The sequence below is a fragment of the Coturnix japonica genome, chromosome 1 (assembly GCF_001577835.2).
Source record: "Coturnix japonica isolate 7356 chromosome 1, Coturnix japonica 2.1, whole genome shotgun sequence".
NCBI classification, from domain to species: Eukaryota; Metazoa; Chordata; class Aves; order Galliformes; family Phasianidae; genus Coturnix; species Coturnix japonica.
In genome coordinates, this window is record NC_029516.1 from 89,052,024 (window position 1) to 89,071,186 (window position 19,163).

Consider the following 19,163-nt stretch of genomic DNA (forward strand, 5'->3'; position numbering starts at 1 on the left):
TGTTCAGCAAACACTGATGAATGTCAGTGGGTACCACTTTTTCCACGTGGAGGAATTCAGTGACATGCCTTTGTTTCATATGTTCTTCCATGTCAGAAACCATTCTGTCAGACTGCCCCTCTGCTGCCATCTGTCACACAGTAAAAAAAAATGTAATGGAATTTTGATGGAGAAGGTTCAGCCTCTACTGCCGTATTACCAACATCTGTCTCTGATGTAGTGAGACAACATAATAAAATCGAAGGCACTGCTTTCAGCGCAGCCATTGTATATAACAGGTATCATATGAAGAAAGAAAACAAACTTCTTAAAAATTATGTATATGTGAGGAGAGGTTGGAGAGTGCTGTAATGCATCCACCATGGCAGGACAGTTTCCTAGGAGATACTTTCTTAGGAGGCTTTTAGTTTTTCTCCCCAAGTTGGTGTCTCTTCAATTCTTCCTATGTTGTTTTACTTCAAAGCCACTTCCTCAACTGCAGCTCCCAGTATCTGCAATATGCTGTGTCATACCCATTGAATATGCACTTGCCAGACTTACTGGGAGTGACACTGTATTATTATTAAGTACACACTGCAATTTAAAGGATAATATTATGCAAATATTTCTATGCACGGCACATTAAAAGATAGTTACATTTTATACACATCCATTAATATTTTTCCTTGAATATCAAGTACTACTTCCCACCTGCCATCCCTCCCACATTTCCACTTGCTCTGATGGTTAAGTGTCATAAACCTGTCATAATGCTGTGACTAGTCTTTGGTTCATAGAACCTGGAACATTTTGCATTTATCTTGTGCTTGGCATTTTAAAAACTGATTAAATATTTCAAACTGTACCAAAAAGCAATACTTTTGTTCTGAAGCAGAGTCTGAATTGTTTTTGCTGAGTTTCTGGTATAAAGCATTGCTCTGTTTTGCTTCTAACAAGTATACAAACAAAAGGCTTTTATTGTCCCATACTAAGCCCATCTTGCACCAAACAGATGTGGCACTACTACTTCAGTGCTGCATTTATGCACACTATGGTGTTGCACACTTTGGAAAGTACACAGCAAGTCTAGGTGCATTGGTGGTTGTAGTATTCTGCTCATGAGCCACCTGAGCCACTGTTTTAACAGCACTATTAAATTTTAACTGTAGATTTCTTCCTTCTTGGAATTTTATCAGTGACTTAGTTTAGACTTCTATAATACCTTTCAATACATTCTAGCTCTACTGTTTGATATTAAAAGAAAAAATAAAAAATGAGCATGCTTCAGCCATATGCTTTTGCCCCCAATCCCTGCCTGTCTGACATAAATACATGCTTCCTGTTCCTGTTTGTGAACATTTTCAGTTAAACACCTGGATTTTAATGTCAGATTTCTGTGTTTGACATCTAAGCAAACAGGTGAATTGCTGAAGTCTGTAAGTAATCATAGCTCCTCTTCAATATTGGTAGCATTTCAAGTGTCAAAATGTTATGTTTTGGCTGGCTATTAATGCCATGATTTCTTTTACCCCATCCAAAATTCAGACAGTTGAAATAAAACCTCACAAGAGGAAATGCCCTGCTCACGAGAGGAAATGCCCTGCTAGACCTGCTGTTTGCAAACAGGGGGGGTCTGGTGGGAGATGTGGAGGTTGGGGGCTGCCTTGGACTTTCTCAATGGTGGAGCTTGGAGGGGGAATAGTAAAACTGCTACCATGGACTTCCGGGGGCAGACTTTGAATTGTTCATGAGACTAGTAGGAGCTGTCCCATGGCATTTGGTCTTAGCAAACAAAGGGGTCCAAGAGAGCTGGTTGTGCTTCAAGAAGGAAGTCTTATGGACGCAGGAGCAGGCTGTCCCCCTGAGCCGCAAAATGAGCCGGCAGGGAAGAAGACCGGCGTGGATGAATAGGGAGCTATTCTTGAGGCTCTGGGAGAAAAAGAGAATCTACCGCCTGTGGAAGGAGGGATGGGCAACTGAGAATGAATACAGAGAAGTTGTTAGGATTTGTAGAGGTGAAATCAGAAAGGCAAAAGCCCAGCTTGAATTTAGCCTGGCCGCTGGGGTGAAAAGAAATAAGAAACTCTTTTATAAATACATTAACAGTAAGAGGAGGACAAAGGAGAATATCCACTCTTTGCTGGATGAGGCTGGGAATGTGACCACTGAGGATAAGGAAAAGGCGGAGGTTCTAAATGTCTTCTTTACGTCTGTCTTTAAAAGTCAGACCAGTTATCCTCAGGGTACTCCTCTCTCTGATCCTGTAGTCTCAGCTGGAGAGCACGCTAACCCCCCTGGGATTCTGGAAGAAACAGTCAGAGACTTGCTACTCCAACTGGACTGCCACAAGTCCATGGGGCCAGATGAGATCTACCCGAGGGTGCTGAGGGAACTGGCGGAGGTGATAGCCAAGCCGCTATCATCAGGGCTCCTTGTTGACTGGTGAGGTCCCACAAGACTGGAGGCTTGCCAACGTGACTCCCATTTACAAGAAAGGTTGTAAGGAGGATCAGGGGATCTACAGGCCTGTTAGCCTGACCTCAGTGCCAGGGAAGGTTATGGAACAGATTATCTTGAGGGAGATCATGCGGCATGTGTAGAATGGCCAGGGGATCAGGCCTAGCCAACATGGGTTCATGAAGGGCAGATCCTGTTTGACCAGCCTGATCTCCTTTTATGATCTAGTGACCCATCTGCTGGATGAGGGAAAGGCTGTTGATGTGGTCTACCTAGACTTCAGCAAAGCCTTTGACTCTGTCTCCCACAGTATTCTCATGCAGACGCTGGCAGCCCGTGGATTGGATGGGTACACTCTCGGCTGGGTAAGGAGCTGGCTGGAGGACTGGGCTCAGAGAGTGGTGGTAAATGGAATTAAATCCAGCTGGTGACCAGTCACGAGTGGTGTTCCCCAGGGGTAGGTACTGGGACCTGTCCTCTTCAGTATCTTTATTGATGACCTGGATGAGGGCATTGAGTGCACCCTCAGTAAGTTCGCAGATGACACCAAATTGGCTGGGAGTGTGGATCTGCCTGAGGGTAGCGAGGCCCTACAGAGGGATCTGGACAGGCTGGAGAACTGGGATGAAGCCAATGGGATGAGGTTCAACAAGACCAAATGCCGAGTCCTGCACTTTGGCCACAACAACCACAGGCCATGCTATAGGCTTGGGGCGGAGTGGCTGGAGGATTGTGTGGAGGAAACGGACCTGGGGGTACTGATGGATGCTCAGCTGAACATGAGCTAACAGTGTGCCCGGGTGGCCAAGAAGGCCAACGGCATACTGGCTTGCATAAAAAACAGTGTTACTAGCAGGAACAGGGAGGTAATTGTCTCCCTGTACTTGGCACTGGTGAGGCTGCACCTCGAGTACTGTGTTCAGTTTTGGGCCCCTCACTGCAAGAAAGACATTGAAGCCCTGGAACGCATTCAGAGGAGGACTATGAAGCTGGTGAGGGGTCTGGAGCACAGGCCTTATGAGGGGCAGCTGAGGGAGCTAGGATTGTTCAGCCTGGAGAAGAGGAGGCTCAGGGGAGACCTTATTGCTCTCTGTAACTACCTGAGTGGAGGTTGTAGTGAGCCTGGGGTCGGCCTTTTCTCTCATGTAGACAGTGATAGAACTAGAGGGAATGGTTTTAAGCTGTGCCAGGGGAGATTCAGGCTGGACATTAGGAGGTATTACTTCACGGAGAGGGTAGTCAGGCATTGGAATGCACTGCCCAGGGAGGTGGTGGAGTCACCGACCATGGAGGTGTTCAAGAAACGTTTGGATGTTGTACTGGGGGATATGATTTAACTGGGAAGTATTGGTGATGGTTGGACTGGGTGATCTTCTAGGTCTTTTCCAACCTTGATAATTCTGTGATTCTGTGAAAACAAACAAACAAACAAAAAAAATTTAGAAGAATGTATATTGCAGATTGGTTTCTTCTTGCTGCTAGTTATATGGTACAGAGGCTTGATAACTTCACTATAGGGAAGCAGCTATGTATTGAAATTGGATATTAGAAAAAAAATCATCTTAGAAAGTGTGGTCAGGCACTGGCACAGGCTGCCCGGGGAGATGGTGGAGTCACCATCCCAGGTGGCATTAAAAACCCTATAGATGTGGCACTGAGGGTCATAGTGGGCATGGTGTGATGGTTGAACTAGATGATTTTAGTGGCCTTTTCCAAACTTCATGATTCTATGATTCAGTGATTCTATTTCATCTGAAAGACTAAAGATTTGAAAACTTGCTGCTGTTACATTCAAGCTTAACAGGAACAGGTCATGATCTCTATGAGTATTCCTTAGTTGTAAGGGGTAGAAAAGGCATATGAAGACCCATATACATAACATGCTGCACCAAACAGAACCCTTCTCTCCAGTCATCCTTCACAGGTCCTAAGCAGCATTTACAGATTTGTTCAGTGAATGTACTTATTCACATGAGCAGTCCCTTTAGTTTGAGAAACTCATAAGTTACATTTGTATTGTGAAAGACAATGCATAATTCTTTATATTCTATTGGTACAGGAACTGTGGCTTTAGGCAGCAATTCATGTCATTAACTTAGCAAAACCGTGTGAAAACTATTACAGCCAAGAAGCACAACATACATAGAAAAAAAAATGTCAAACTGAAAAATCTGCTAGCCTAGGAGGTCAGAGTTATTATTTGGAAATTCTGTAAATTAACCAATAGACTAGACTGTAAATATTTACTAATGATGCACATAGTTGTATTGGCAATGTTATGGTAAAAAATGATTACCAACACCATAGTCGGATATTTTAACACAAACAATTTATGCAGGAATAAAATCCATGTACAAAATTTAAATGATTGACTCTAATCTGAACAAAATATATTCTATGGAACATTGCCATTTTAAATTTTTTTTTTAGTTTTTCTGTCTAATTTTTTTCCTAAATGTAACTTCAATGTTGCCTGCTCCCTCAGTGCCCTCCTGTTGTCTCCTTCACTCTTTCTGTTTGTGGTTCTCTTACACTCTGGAGATAAAATGTGTTTCACTCCTGAGCTCTGTATTATACCCTCCAGCCTGCCCCATGTGCCCTCCCCGCTTGCTCACACCTCTTTCCATGCACATGGGGCTCAGTGTGGTGGCACTGCCCAACTGCCCCCTGTAACCCCTGGTCCCTCTCACTGCCTCTCCTCACCCTGCCCTACTCACTGGATTTTACAAAAACAGAACCATTCTCCTTGTTTTTATTTATAAACATAGTTTTATTGGGAATATATATATATATATAAATTAAAAATACATTTTAGTTTATATATGTGATTTATATATGCACTGAGGTTTTCATTTCTGTTCTCCAGCTAGGAAGTAGGACTGATATCAGGAGAAGTAAAAAAAATGTTAGAAACATTGATACTTAAGTACATTAGACATTTTGAAGGGAGCACATAAAAAAAAGAAAAAGAGAGAGAGAGAGAAAGTGTTTAGATTAGATAAGATTCCAACTGTAAAAGGTAAATAAGATAGTTGCTGGGTATAATCCAATAAACCCACTTGCTGATGAAAAGTTATGAAATGTAGATGATATAAATCAAAGTGTGATTTTTTTTGTGCACTCGGTGTTTTAGCAGGAACAAGGAGATTAATTAAACCTTATATTCAAATAAGCAGTAGGTATCTATGTGGTTAAGTATTTGAATGGCAATTATATATTCCTAAAAGTAGTACAATATTATCAGTGTAGTAGACTTGATTATACAGAGTAAAAGAATTCATGTTAACCATGCTGTCATTTAAATACTACATCATAGATTTGCTCCTGGGAAATAAGCTCCCTCAAAGCACAGAAATCCAAATTGGGAGAGAAGATAAAAATGAACAATGAAAATACTTTATTCCATGTAGGTTATACTGCCCTTATCATCATAATATCTGATTACTTTCCAGTGGTGCATTAAGCGATGGGATTAGCATCTACTGCTCAGCGATCTGCTTTTGCATGGTGATTCTTGTAGGCTTGAGGGAGGAGGAGTAGAGAAGCTGTGAAAACTTTCTTAAATACTGACAAATCCTGCATGTGGAAATGTAAAATTAAATAGACACAAGGAAAGAGCAATAATAATGAAAATGTTATCTAATTGGTTGCGAGAGAACAGTTTTACATGTCTTGTCTGGCACTGCAAACTTCTGGAAGGCTTCTGAAGGGGTTGCCTTTTGATCCATGAATGTTGATATTGATTTCAAGAGTGGTTCAGAAATGTCTAAGATGATTAAAATATGTAACAACTTATAAAAAGGGTCAGTATTTTTGACTAGTGGATTTTAATCAACTCCATCATTTAATTTAGAAAGGGAAAAAAAAAAAAATACTATCTAAAATCTACTGAGCTCGTTTTCTGAGCAGGAGGAGTTTCAGTAAACCCCCCTACTTTGGTTCAGCACTGCTCTGACCAGTCTGGAGTGCTGGTAGCTGGGCAGTTTGCTACCTTACATTCTAGCAGCACAGTGCCAAACAGGGGCTGCATGCACAATACTCTCAAAGTATTAAAGGGATAATGGGCAAATCCCATTTGCTAAAACAACTAAAAATTGAAGTGGTGTTCATCCACTACAGGGAAAAAGCAAGAAGCTTAAAAGATATAAACAGGCAGAGGCCTGAGAAGCATCTAATAGTGATCAGATGCAAAGTAGAAGACTACAGAGTAAACAGATAGCAAAGAACATATGAAGATACACTTTCTACCAAATATAAAGGAAATTCTATGATATTTTGAACACCTTTGCAATTCTGATGTATTTTCCTGTTGGTTTCTGTAGATAGCTCCAAGAAAGTTCTGATTTTAGATCTTATACTAGTTCTAAGAGAACACTGAAATGAATAATACATTTCTGAAGAAAATAATACACAACGTATTTTAAAATGTTTACTCACCTTACATTTTAAAGAACTGTCCAACTGAATACTGAAATTGATATCACGCTAAAATTTCTCGATTATTTAATCTGTATCTAGGCTACTTAGTGGGAACAGAGTATCTTTTCATTGTTTTTGTTTTGTGTTAGAGGTTGTTTTGTTGATGTTACAACTGCCTTTCTCATGGCCATTACACATTTCTAAGTTACATAGTATCACAGAATCATAGAATGACTTGGGTTGGAAGAGGTTTGAAGGATCATGAAGCTCCAACCCCCTTTCTGCATGCATGTCCACCAACTCCATATCTAATACTTGACCAGGATGCCCAGGGCCCCATCCAACCTGGCCTTGAACACCTCCAGGAACAGGGCATCCACAACCACTCTGGGCAAAGAAGGAAATGCAAATTTTGTAACTTTTTTTTTAGCTGGAAACAGCACTGTGATGGGAAATCACATTGTTCATTCTATCAAATAACTCACAAAACAGTGAGCTTAAAACTTCTTAAATTTGAACATAAAACCCAGATATCCTACAGCATCGGACTGTTTTTTCTTTTTTTTTTTTTTTTTTTTTGTTTTGGCTTTTTTTTTTTTTTTTTTTTTTTTTTTTACCTAAGTGAGTTTACACTAATTATCTTGTTATCATAAAATCTGGGAAGGCAATGTTATACCTTTTGTTAGATATAGCAGGCATTATTTAGTGCTTTGAATGAAATAAAGTATTTAAATGAAGAAATAAATAACTTGTTACTTTTAGAGGAAAAGTGTTGATGGCCTAGCACGCATCAGAAGCAAAATCTCCTTTACTGAAGAGCTAAATTTTAGTTTGCAATAACTTACTGATTATCCTTCCTCTCCAGCAGAAGTGAGTATGTATTCTGTTAGTAGTAGTTTCTTACAGTACCATGGAGACAATTCCATAAGGAAAAAAATCAGGGATTACTCATCAGCTAAATGACTGGTTCTTTGATAAAGGCCATGCATGCGTACTAGCTCTCTGTCATGTACTTCAGAAACATGATTCCAGCGACTGCTTTCTGAGACATTGTATGAGAGGGTTAAAGCTTTGTTATACACTGTGATCAAGAAACTTAACACCTATTTCTCAATGCCAAGCAAAATTTTGACAATGTTTTCTTTGGTTACATATGTATGTGTGGTTAAACACACACTGTGGTATCTACAGACTAGCTCAGGATGGACTATGTATGTGTGGTTAAACACACACTGTGGTATCTACAGACTAGCTCAGGATGGACTACATGCCTGTAGAATAAGAGCTACTGTTTATAAGTATTTCCTTAATATTAAATGCAATTATAAATTTAGGACAAATCTCACTAACTCAACAAGTGCAAACTTCTGGGGAGAATTTTTTTCTGGAATGAAAACTGCAAGAGGAGGTTTGAATGAAACAGTGCTGTGGTAGAGAGGTTTCTTTGGCAAACATTTATCTCCTATGATAAATTTTGTTTACAGATATTTGTGATTATAATTTACTTTAAAAAAATTATTACTATTATTTTTACTTTTAATTTATTATTTAGCCTGCGGAATTCTGTGCTTTTTGTTACCCACAAAGACATCCATGGCCAGAACAAGAAAGATGGCTGATGCCACTGAAAACAGAGAGAAATGGATTAATAGAGAAATAGTTCAGGAAATGAACAGTGACAGAAGCAACTTTATGCCTGCTAGGTAAGGAGGTTACTTACGAGGTGGTTACCCACATATATAGAAGTCACTTGACTATTTATTTGAAACTGCTAAAAATTTTGAGTAGATACCAGCGTAAGATACTGATCATCAGTGGAAAGTGATGTATTGATTAATGTTTATGTCATTATAATGTAACATGCAGCTGTTTTGGTCTTCTCCAAAGGCCTCGGGGAAGAATGGGATTTCTACTGCATTAGTGTTTTATGTCTATATAATTAAAAATAGCATCTGCTATATGTGGCTTTGATTTTAAGGTTCCCATAGACTTCTGCATGTGTGATTATATTGTTATGGATGGTTCCCCTAATTTCAGTGAGAAGGCTAATTTTGGTAAAGATGAAAACAAGTGAAGGAGTTAGCATGATACAGGCCTCAATACCTTATGCAGATCAGTTCCTCTCCCAGAGTATGGATATGACAGGTTCATCATTGGACTGCACGCTTTGTGCCCAACATTCGTTCTATAGCGTTTATACTGTAAAAATTTAGGCAGGAAATTCAGGCAGGCATTCTTTGTGAAAGTTTCTTTGCCTGAAATCCCAATTCAGTGGCTGTTATTAATCCCCTGAGGACAGAACAAGATTCTGTTTGCAGAACTTAACTGCATTTTAACTAAGGGACTGTTTTCTAAATGTTTCATTCCGCTTCTCCTCTGCTCGATTCTGCATCCAGAAATGCATTCCAGAAATCTGGTTGCTATGTTTCATGCTCTGCAAGCATTGGTTACCATAGTGTTTTAGAAAAATACCTTTTCAGGAAGCAGATACGTAATCAAATATAGTCCGTTGAATCTGAGCTGAATGAACCATCTGTTAACAAACTGAAAGCAGTGTATTTGTAGATGAAGTGATTTGCACCCCTTAATTTCCTGTTACAGTTGGAGAAACATGAAAAAGAGGGTATGAGAATATCTTCAGAATCATCCCTTTATGTAGTCTGAAGCTGCCTACACTTTGAATATACCTGGTTCTAAAAGTCTTCTGGCAGAATAATAAACTATCCCTCTTCAACAACAAAGTCTTTCTGTTTATCCCACCTAGACTGAACATTTCTGCAGATACCCTCTAAACAACTGGAAGCATTAATGCCTCCTACTTATTAAGTCAGGATGTGCCCAATACTGATCAAAGTGCTGTATATTCCTATTGAGCCATTCTTGCTTAAAATAAGGGCCACATTACATGTTGCTGTTTTAATAATGAATACAAATTCCAATCTTTGATCCCGAAGAACAGGGCATTATACAAATTTAGAATAAAACTGGTGTTTCTAAGGCTATAAATTCAGTGTAACCTTCTGCAAATAGTTTAGAATTCCAGGAAGATGCTGAAACAGGGTTGAAGTACTCATCACAATTTTAAATAACAAATTAAGGTTTTCTGCTTGTTACTAGGAAATATCAAAACACATTCAGGTACATGACCTGCGTTCGTTCTTTGAAATCTCTTTGGTGTTGTTCAGGCATTTGGTAAGAAGAATTTCAGGACAGTAAATAACGAGATAAGCTTTTGCTTTTGTTTAGTGGTATACTTCAGCATCTCCGTTAGTCATTCTAATCTAGTCATTGTAATTTTTTATCCTTTGTCCAAGTCAGCAGCTTTGTCTGTCAGTAGTAATCTAAAGACATTCCTTAAATCCAAATGTGTTTTCAGCTACACTGTGGTCATACTGGCAGTGGTACAGTTCCTATCTCCCTACCAAGAAAGCAATTTGAAGCTAACATGAAAATCACCATCATTTATATATTGAATGGTCCAGCAGATATATGCAATGTTATGACATTCAGTGAGTTGGGAGGTTACAAATTCATGTATCACTACTAAATCAATGTACTGCTGAATCTGTATATTTTATAAGTACACAGTATGTTTGGTGTTTATTTTCTATACAGCAGCTCAGGATTTTTTGAGAAAGTGCACCTCATTATTTTGCCAAGTAAAACATTCAGGGCAATAATTGCTTCTTTTTAGCAAAATTTTAATTGTATATTTTCTCTGATAAATAGTGACCAAGTAACTGAGGATCTGGTACCAAAAAAACTCAGCTGACTGTATCATGAGTTCTCATATCATTGCTAACTTCTCTGAGCTAGGAAGCTGTGAACAATGTCCTGGAAAAAAGCCTGGTTGTACATGGGAGCAATACCAAACTGTAGGATGAGAACTGAAAGAATGCACTCATGTGATCGTACAATTTGAATTTCACGTAAAATAGAATTATAATCTGATGAAGATTTTGACACTTATAAGTGTCTAAATGTGTTCTGAATGTCTAAATGTGCTCTAAATGTTCTGAAAAGCAAACTAGTGTAAGTAGCAATTCTCTACTCAGAACATGAATTTTCCATTATTCCTGTGAGTTATCACTTTCAAACAACACAATATCTCTTTTATCATGACACCAACAAGCAGTAGTGTGTGTTTTTGTTTGTTTGATTTTGTCAGAAAATGCTGATTCATTGAAAACAAAGCTGCTTACATTTGCACCACTTCTGTCTGGAAATATATATATATATAAGTGCATTGTAGAAGATTCTTCCTGGATATTTTCAAAATAGTCTTTTTTTTTTTTTTTTTTTTTTTTTTTAATCCATTTTAAATAACTTTTCAGGCATGTAACCTACTTTTAATGTATTGATAGTTTCTCCCCCCCACAATCCAATAACCTGTAAATTATACATGTGTAGTGGAAACAGGAGTTAAGATACAGAGTCCTCACTCCTCTGCCTTTGATCACTCATAGCTTGCTCAATCTTCCAGGAAGGCTCCACACCTTTGATCTCTGCTTCTCTCTCAGTGCTGTTCAGGTTATCTGAGGATGTTTATTGTTTTGAAACATAGGCTTTACTCACAAAATTATGACAATTCAAACTAATATATATATATAAATATATATATAAATGAAGAATTAAAATATTGCCATTTATACTAAAAGATATCAAAGAAGGCAAAACCTAGGGTGAATATTTGAAACATTTTAAGATATGAAGAGTTAACTGCTCCAATATAAAAATTTTAAAATCTAGGCAGGATTGGTGGTACAATTGAAGTGAGATTATTTTTCATAATCTAAAATTCCCAGGAGGAAAACTGAAAACTGGGATACACGAAGCTGTTTTCTGTCTAGGTTTAATCACTTTTGCTTCAAAATTAATTGATCCTTTAGGTTGCTGAATCAAAAACACTTCTTACATTGGGCTGTAATGCTCATTTTCTTTCTTTCCAGCTTAGAGTTATGACCCATCCATATTTTTGACAAACAGAATACAACCTGCTGAGAATGTAACCCAGAAAAGTGCATGCATACCCCTCCATATTTTTGTAATTAAATTACCAAAAAGACATGTGGTGATTTTGGATATGTACACACATATACCTGCATGCATAACATTTTGATATCTTGGAAAATGCTGTCCAGATTTGCAAGAACATAAGTACCTAAGGGTATATGTATCATCCTTCCTGAAATAATTAATACCTTAAAACTACTTATTTTCTGTCTTTGCTCAAGAGCACTGCACTGTGCCATTTTGAGATGTAACACTATATTCAGTTATAAAGGTGGAGGGAGGGATGATACTCTATTGAAGACTACCTTTGCTTCAAGGCAGCTAAGTGAAATGCACTTTTAAAAAATATAGCATAAGACTTTAATGAAAAGACTTGAGCAAACAGGATTTATACAGGGTTGTGTAGGAAAATGTAAGAATAACATAAAAACTGTGTGTCACTGATTAAGAACTCAATGGTATGAAGAATATCTGTGCAGCATTCTTATTTTCCTGATTCATATTCTGGTTGAGTTCTAGGAAAAACAAGTGGCCCTGAAGAACCCTTGCTACATAGCCTGTTGAACAGTTTAGAACAGTAAATCATCTGTGCTTTCATCTTAGTTATCTCAGTTACACTGAGTTATTTTCATATTTTAGTTTTTAGAGGTAGTGATCAAGATGGTGCAAACTGTGTGGATTGTATATAGAGATCATCTTACTCAGTGTAGCACTTAAGATTCAATGCAGTGTAGTTAACACCGAGCTATGTCAAATATTCCATCTTGTATTAATGTAGTTTGTGAAAAGAAGTCTCTGGTATCTTTGTCTCTACAACTGCAAACAAACAAACAAACAAAAAAACCATCTAACTGCCATGCTGGTCATGCATGTACTTGAGTGACATGCTACAAATGTTTAGATTTAGGAAGTATAGGTGCTACAAATCCCATTAATAGTGACAGTGCTGAGCCATATTTGCACTTAGACCCGCAAAGAGCACTTAAAAAGTTTTTGTACATATAGACTTCGTGTATATGAGGGTATTAACCCTCTTGACCCAGACATTTCCAATGATTCTGGAGTAATGGGTGAAATAAATGGAGGGTGAAACAAGTATGTTGAAGGAAAAGTATACAGCAAAGCTCTTCTTATAATAACATATTTGGGTTTATTCTGCCACAGTACTATTATCTGCCTGAGGTACTGTCTTGTTGCTTGTGGAGAATGTGCAACACCTTTCTGTGCCTGAGTGATCATCTCTGAGAGTGAGAAATGGGGAATACTCTGATTTTTGCTTTGCCCTCAATGTGAGCTTGTCTCAGTACTCCAGCAATGTAACTGCGCTGCGTATTCTACCATATTTGCACTTCATCGTGATCCACATAATGTTTAGTGTAATATATGTTTACCACATAATGGTACTGCAAAGCATTTATTGTAAAAGTCTCATTTGATTTTTTTTGTAGCTGTTTCAATTCATTATATTTGCATTCTTTGCTCTTTATGAATATCTGCACTTTTAAGAGTATAACTGACCTTCTTAAGAAATATGTGAGGAAGGTTTTTCCCATGTGAACAAGAATGTTTGCTGTGAATTATTCAGTTTTTGTTGCATTCAATTTTAATACACTCTCTTTTCCAGCAGCAAAACAGAAAGAAGTTTGTTAATTTCAGGTGTGCTGATGTAGAGCCAAAGAGGCAAAACATGTAATTTATAAATGTATAAATAAATAGGTTACAAGTAACACTGTGACAAATTTAGAGGAAAAGGAACTTAATATATGCAAGAATTTCAGGAACAGAAAAATTAAAGTTAAATTTATGATGACTGACATCTTTGGCTCTTACCGTGGAGCATCTTGCTTTAGTCTCTTAATTCGGTCATGTTAACCCTAAGGCAGAAAAGACAAGAAGGCAAAGTGCCATTTGAAGATAACGTGAAAGTAGCTAGCAGATGATAAATTTTCATTTGCATGCATTTTGAAAATGATTTTTATATGCTAGGGCCTTTGGAAGTGCTCTTTGTAAACCAAGGCCTTCCTAATGCGAATTGTTATAGCATGCAATACAGTACATTAAAGTTAAGAAGAAATGTGTAATGTATCCATTACTTTCATTTCCTCTTCACTTTTGTGTGTTAATTCTCAACTTGTAGAAATAACAGCTGTGTACTTACTATTTTTGTGTTTAAGAACAAACTCATGAAAGAGTACACATTGCCTTCTTCACTTGTTCCAGTTTGAATATTAGAAAAAGTTTCTTAGAAAGAGTAGTGAGGCACTGGAACAGACTGCCTAGGGAGGTGCTGGAGCTACTGTCCCTGGACGTGTTCAGGAAACAGGTAGACTTGGCACTGCGGGATGTAGTTAGTGGGCATGGTAGTGATGAGTTGACAGCTGGACTTGGTGATCTTTGTGCTCTTTTCCAACCTTAATGATTATGTGTTTCTGTGATTCTCTCTGAGTGCTCCCCTTTTTCTTTCCCGATCTTCACTCCCCTTTTTTCTCATCTCCCATGGGATGCAATTGCCCAGAGAAGGCACTGTTTTTGTCCTTTCCTAACCTGCATGTTAATCTGGAAGGGCTGGGGTGCCAGTTGTCCCATGGCAGCTCAATACACATGCAAAAGCTCTCAGGTGTCCCTTTCTCTTTGCCATCCCTTTCGTGCCTGCTGGGAACCAGTCCCTCTGCTCTGTCCTGCTCCAACTGAAGGAGATCAAGGCAGACTGCTCTGGCAAATATGTCTGTTTGCTTCCCTTTTTGTCATCCTTGCATTAGTTCATAGGCAAAGCACTCTGTGATCCATCTACATCTATAATTTACCGAGCACATATGCAAGTGATTTTTTTAACAGCATTTTAACATCCTGCTTTGGAATACTTGCTTTTGAGGCGGGGGTGTTCCATTGTGGAGGCTAGCTACATGTTGAAGTGTTTTTCCACACAGCAGTGACTGCAGATTTCCGTGCCTGTCACCCCTCAAACACTGCTGCTCAGATTCACCTAGCTTAGAATGGGCATTATTTGTGGTGGTAAGAGTGGCAGACATCCTTCAGAGATCTGAATTTTGAGCTGTTTTCTTGTCCTTTCACCTATAATAATAATAATAGGGGTAAATTGGAATAGAATATGTATTCATTGTCGTTCAGTTGGAGTTTTCTACTCAGTTCTAAAGGAACTTTTCTGTGACCTTGGTTTAAGGTGCCAAGCAGGTTGGAGGCTACACATTTCTGAATGCAGTTTCTGAGGCCTCTTTGAAGACAATGAAATATTTTGGTCTAAACAGTTTTATGAATAATGGTAAATGCGAGATGGAGCAAGATGAGCTTGATTCTCCCATGCCCTGCTAGAAGAAAAAAAAAAAAATAAAAAAAAATCTTGTTTGATTTGTTGACTCAAATAAACCAGTAAGAAAATCATCAGTTGGAGCAGGCCTGCTCAGGAGCACTGATCTGGCAATAAAGGTAGGCTGCTTCCCTCCCCTTGCTCCCTGACACTTCCAGCTATCCCACCTTGGTCTTCTTCACCCAGAGACTGCACCACATGCCTTTCCCCTCCCTGCCATGCCTGCTTTCCCCAAAAACCCACCCAGACAGAGGTGTGAGCAGTCTGTGTGGTACTGCAAGAACCTGTGAGAGCCATCTTCCTCCACTTCAAGGCATGCTATCTCGGACGTCTGTCCTTTGATTTGCTCCAGGTGAATACAGTGAAATCAGAAAGAAGCATTGATAAGCAGAAAGGAGGCAGAGCTAGGTGACTACTGCCCATGGTGTGCCTGGGAATGGTTTTTCCTGTCCTCCTGCTGTAGTTTCCAGCCTGCTGTCTTCTGTTTTGTTTGCCATTCCTTAATTTCTGGCTATAAACTCTTTAGCATGCAACCTTCTCCTCACGGCAGTGCTTGTGAGACTGTCTGCAGATGCTAATGCAGAGCAGCTTCTCCCGTGGCTCCATGTTTATTACTGTGGGGACCGTAGAGATTACCACATTTTTAACATCCCTTTTGCAGTAGCTATGAAACTTTCTTATGTAGAAGCACCGAGTGGACCTTTTCTCATTTGTTCACAGCGCAGCCCCCAGATAAATTCTCCTGTGTAACTTCTTACATGCTGGTAGTGTGTGTATTTATTGCTCAATATTTTGCATGGTATTTTCATTTGGAATTGACATTTTGTGTGACATTTTACTTTGGAACAATAGATGGGCAAAATTGAAATTTCAAGTCTGAAATTTCTGAGTCTGTTACTAAGAATTATTAGTAGTCTTAACCTATTTTAAATAACTTGTGTTTTCTATAAATTCTTGTCTGATTACATCTTTTCAAGAAAATGGGATTAAATGCACTTTGAAGACGGGAGGGTGCTGATTGGTCTGGATGTGCTGGTTTGCAAACTTGCGGAGCAGCTGTCCTACTCACGGGTGACAACAAGAGGGCTGTTGGGGGTCTGTGCTGCTGGAGACATGACCAGCTTTCTCAGGAGACTGCTTTCAGGAGGATTGCAGCAATATTACATCCCTTTCATTATTAGTGGGTATTGCTGCACACATGTATAATTTGTGCTAGATAAAATCAGGAGGTAGTAAGGGAAGGTAAAAAAAAGGGAAGAAATGAGAGCTCTGTTACGTGTTTTTCTTTTCCTTAAGCAGAAAAAAAAACAAAAAACAAAAAAACAAAAAAACCCAACATCCTGGGGACTAACTCACAAAAAGCTGCTTTAAATCAGAAAACTTGCATTGTACCAAGTCCTTTAGTTTGGGAACCATTTCAGTATGTTATGGAGGAAAGTTCCAGACTAGGCATGTTTACTAGACCTTTAATTGCTACATTTAGTGTAAAGCCTTTTTTTTTTTTTTTTTACCCCCCTCCCCTTTTTAACGACAAGAAGCCAGAGTTTGCTGTGCAAATGAAGCAGGCTTTGCGAGAATCAGATTCACTTTGGACGACTCTTCACATTCCTAGTCATCACTACATTAGGCAGCACAATCCCATCTCTGGTTGATGGGCAGCAAAAGTGGGCAGCCTGCCAGGTAGACGTTTCCATGGCTCCCAACCCCCAAAGGTGATGCGTTTTTCAGCTAATTCAATGAAGAGTGGGCTGAACTTTGGGTCTAAACTAGACAATAGCTGCCTTCGCAGTATCAGCAGAATGGTTTATGGGAATGCACTCCACATTTGGCAGAGCATCATGTGACCTTACGACTGAGATTTTGTGATGGTGCCAACGGAGACTTGGAAAGCAGCACTCATTCTGACTTTTTTCTTCATTTCTTACATGGCTCAGAAAATGGTGGATCTTAATACTTGACTTTAGCCAGACTCAGCAAGCGATTGAGCTTTGAAGCACAACTTTGCCTTTATTCTGGGTTTTTTGGCACACCACCAGGAGGCTGTCCCTTTCACGCCTGATAAATTCTGCTTCTTATCTCCAGATAGAGAAAAGAAAGAAAGAAAGAAAGAAAGAAAATATAAGCAGAATATTTAGACTTCATAACTGCATTTTTAACCTACATGTTGTATTTTTTTATTGCTGATCTGTAGTTCAGAACAGCCCTCCCGAGTGTCTGAAGGATAAAAGTGATTTGTTGTTTTTTTTTTCCCTTTTTTTTTTTTTTTCTTTCCTCGTGTTTAATGAACAGACGTTTGAACTGGGCAAATGGGGCGACAGCATTGAACATGAGCTCATTGCAGCCTAGTGTAGCAAACTGGCACCCTGCCTTTTCACCCCCTTGCTTCGGCAGATTTGTGCAATCCCCATTTATAAAACCGGCACAGGGGCGAGGTGAATTTTCTGGTCTCTCCCCACCTCTTGCACTGTGCAGGCAGTGGCAGCAAGGATTGGTGCAGCTTTTGCGCAGTGCTTTGTGCCTGGAATTCCGAGAAGAGCGAGAGAGAAGACAGGCATCCTGGTCTTCTTCCGAGAAATAACAGGAGCCCTCAGAAGAAGAAACAAATCTGAGTTTGTCCTACATACAAGAGTGCAGAAAAAAAAGTGGCTCTCCTGCTTCCAAAAAAAAAAAACCAAACCAAAACCTGGCATGTTTCACTGCAGAGACATCAGGATGTGTTAGAGCTTCTTAAAGCAGTGTAGCAAAATGAGCCCAGGAGATTGATTCTTTCAGTAAAAACAAAAGAGAAAGAAGGCAATTTTTTTTATTATTATTACTTTTTTTGCTTCTGTGTTTTGCTATTGCTAATATAGCAAAATTTGGCACTGGGTGAAAACGTACCTTTCATATCAGGTATAGCTTCTTTTCCTTTTTTTCCTTTTTTTTTTTTTTTTTTTTGTTCCATTTTAAACGTTGTTTTGAAACTGAGTCCTTGTGTATTGATTTTAACATAGTTAGCCATTCACACTTTTTTAAACTAACTTTTTGGGGGTGTGTTTGAGCTAATGCTGCTAAAAACAGAAAGTAAACAAAAATTGAGGATCTGTAGAAATGAGCGGTTAGGCACATTTTGTCTTAGCTAAGCACTGGAGTTTAGCAAAGATTGTAATGTTACATTTATTCATTATAAGCTTTGGTTCTTGCTACAAAAGTTGTGGGTATTTTGATCTGGTTGCTAAGGAAAGTAAATTCTTTTTTTATAATGTGACTCATGCTTTCGGTTTCTAAAGAGAGGAAGAAAAAATTTTGCTAACCGGTAGGAAAGGCTCGCTCTTGTAGCAAGTGTATTAGATTTATGTTTGAGTTAATTTGTATATGACTTCCTTACAATTTTGTATATAAATCCATTACAAAGAAATCAGTGTAATACGCCCTGGAATAAAAGGCACATTATTGGGAAGTTCATGAAGTAAGCCTGGCTTGCAGCTAGTAACAGTGACTATTTTAAGATGTTCGGTAAAGTGGCATTTGTCCAGGAATAGCTGAAAACAGTATTTAAGATATCCATTCAGAGTGTTTGTGATAACTGCATGTGAAGTTAAAGCAAGTTTGGAGCATATGACTCTTTAGCAGTAGACCCTGTTTGTTACAACATTTGTCTCTCTTTTGTAACATATTACTTGGCAGTAAGAGCAGTCTGTAGCAAAATTCAGTTTGATTGATGTATTTTAAAATGCTCAGTCAAATCGGTCTTTTATCTCTTTGGGATTCTTTATTATTTTTTATTTTCCTGTTTTTTTAAATTTATATTTAAAATACAGAAATCTTCAGCTAGAAATTACTTTGAAACTTGTAATGTTTTTTTCATCAGAAACTCTGGTGTATTCATAAAAATGTTTATGATAGATTCTTGTCTAATGAAAAGGCTATAAATGTATTGTGGCTTCACAAAATAAATCTATTCCTTTTTTTTTTTTTTAGTACTTCGCTT

General features: G+C 38.6%; 1 long non-coding RNA gene across 23 annotated transcripts in view; it reads left to right on the top strand.

The window, feature by feature from the left end:
- Positions 1-19,163, top strand: part of LOC107322457 — a 396,746-nt gene that overhangs the window by 246,799 nt on the left and 130,784 nt on the right. The gene's annotated exons all lie outside the window — the stretch shown is intronic.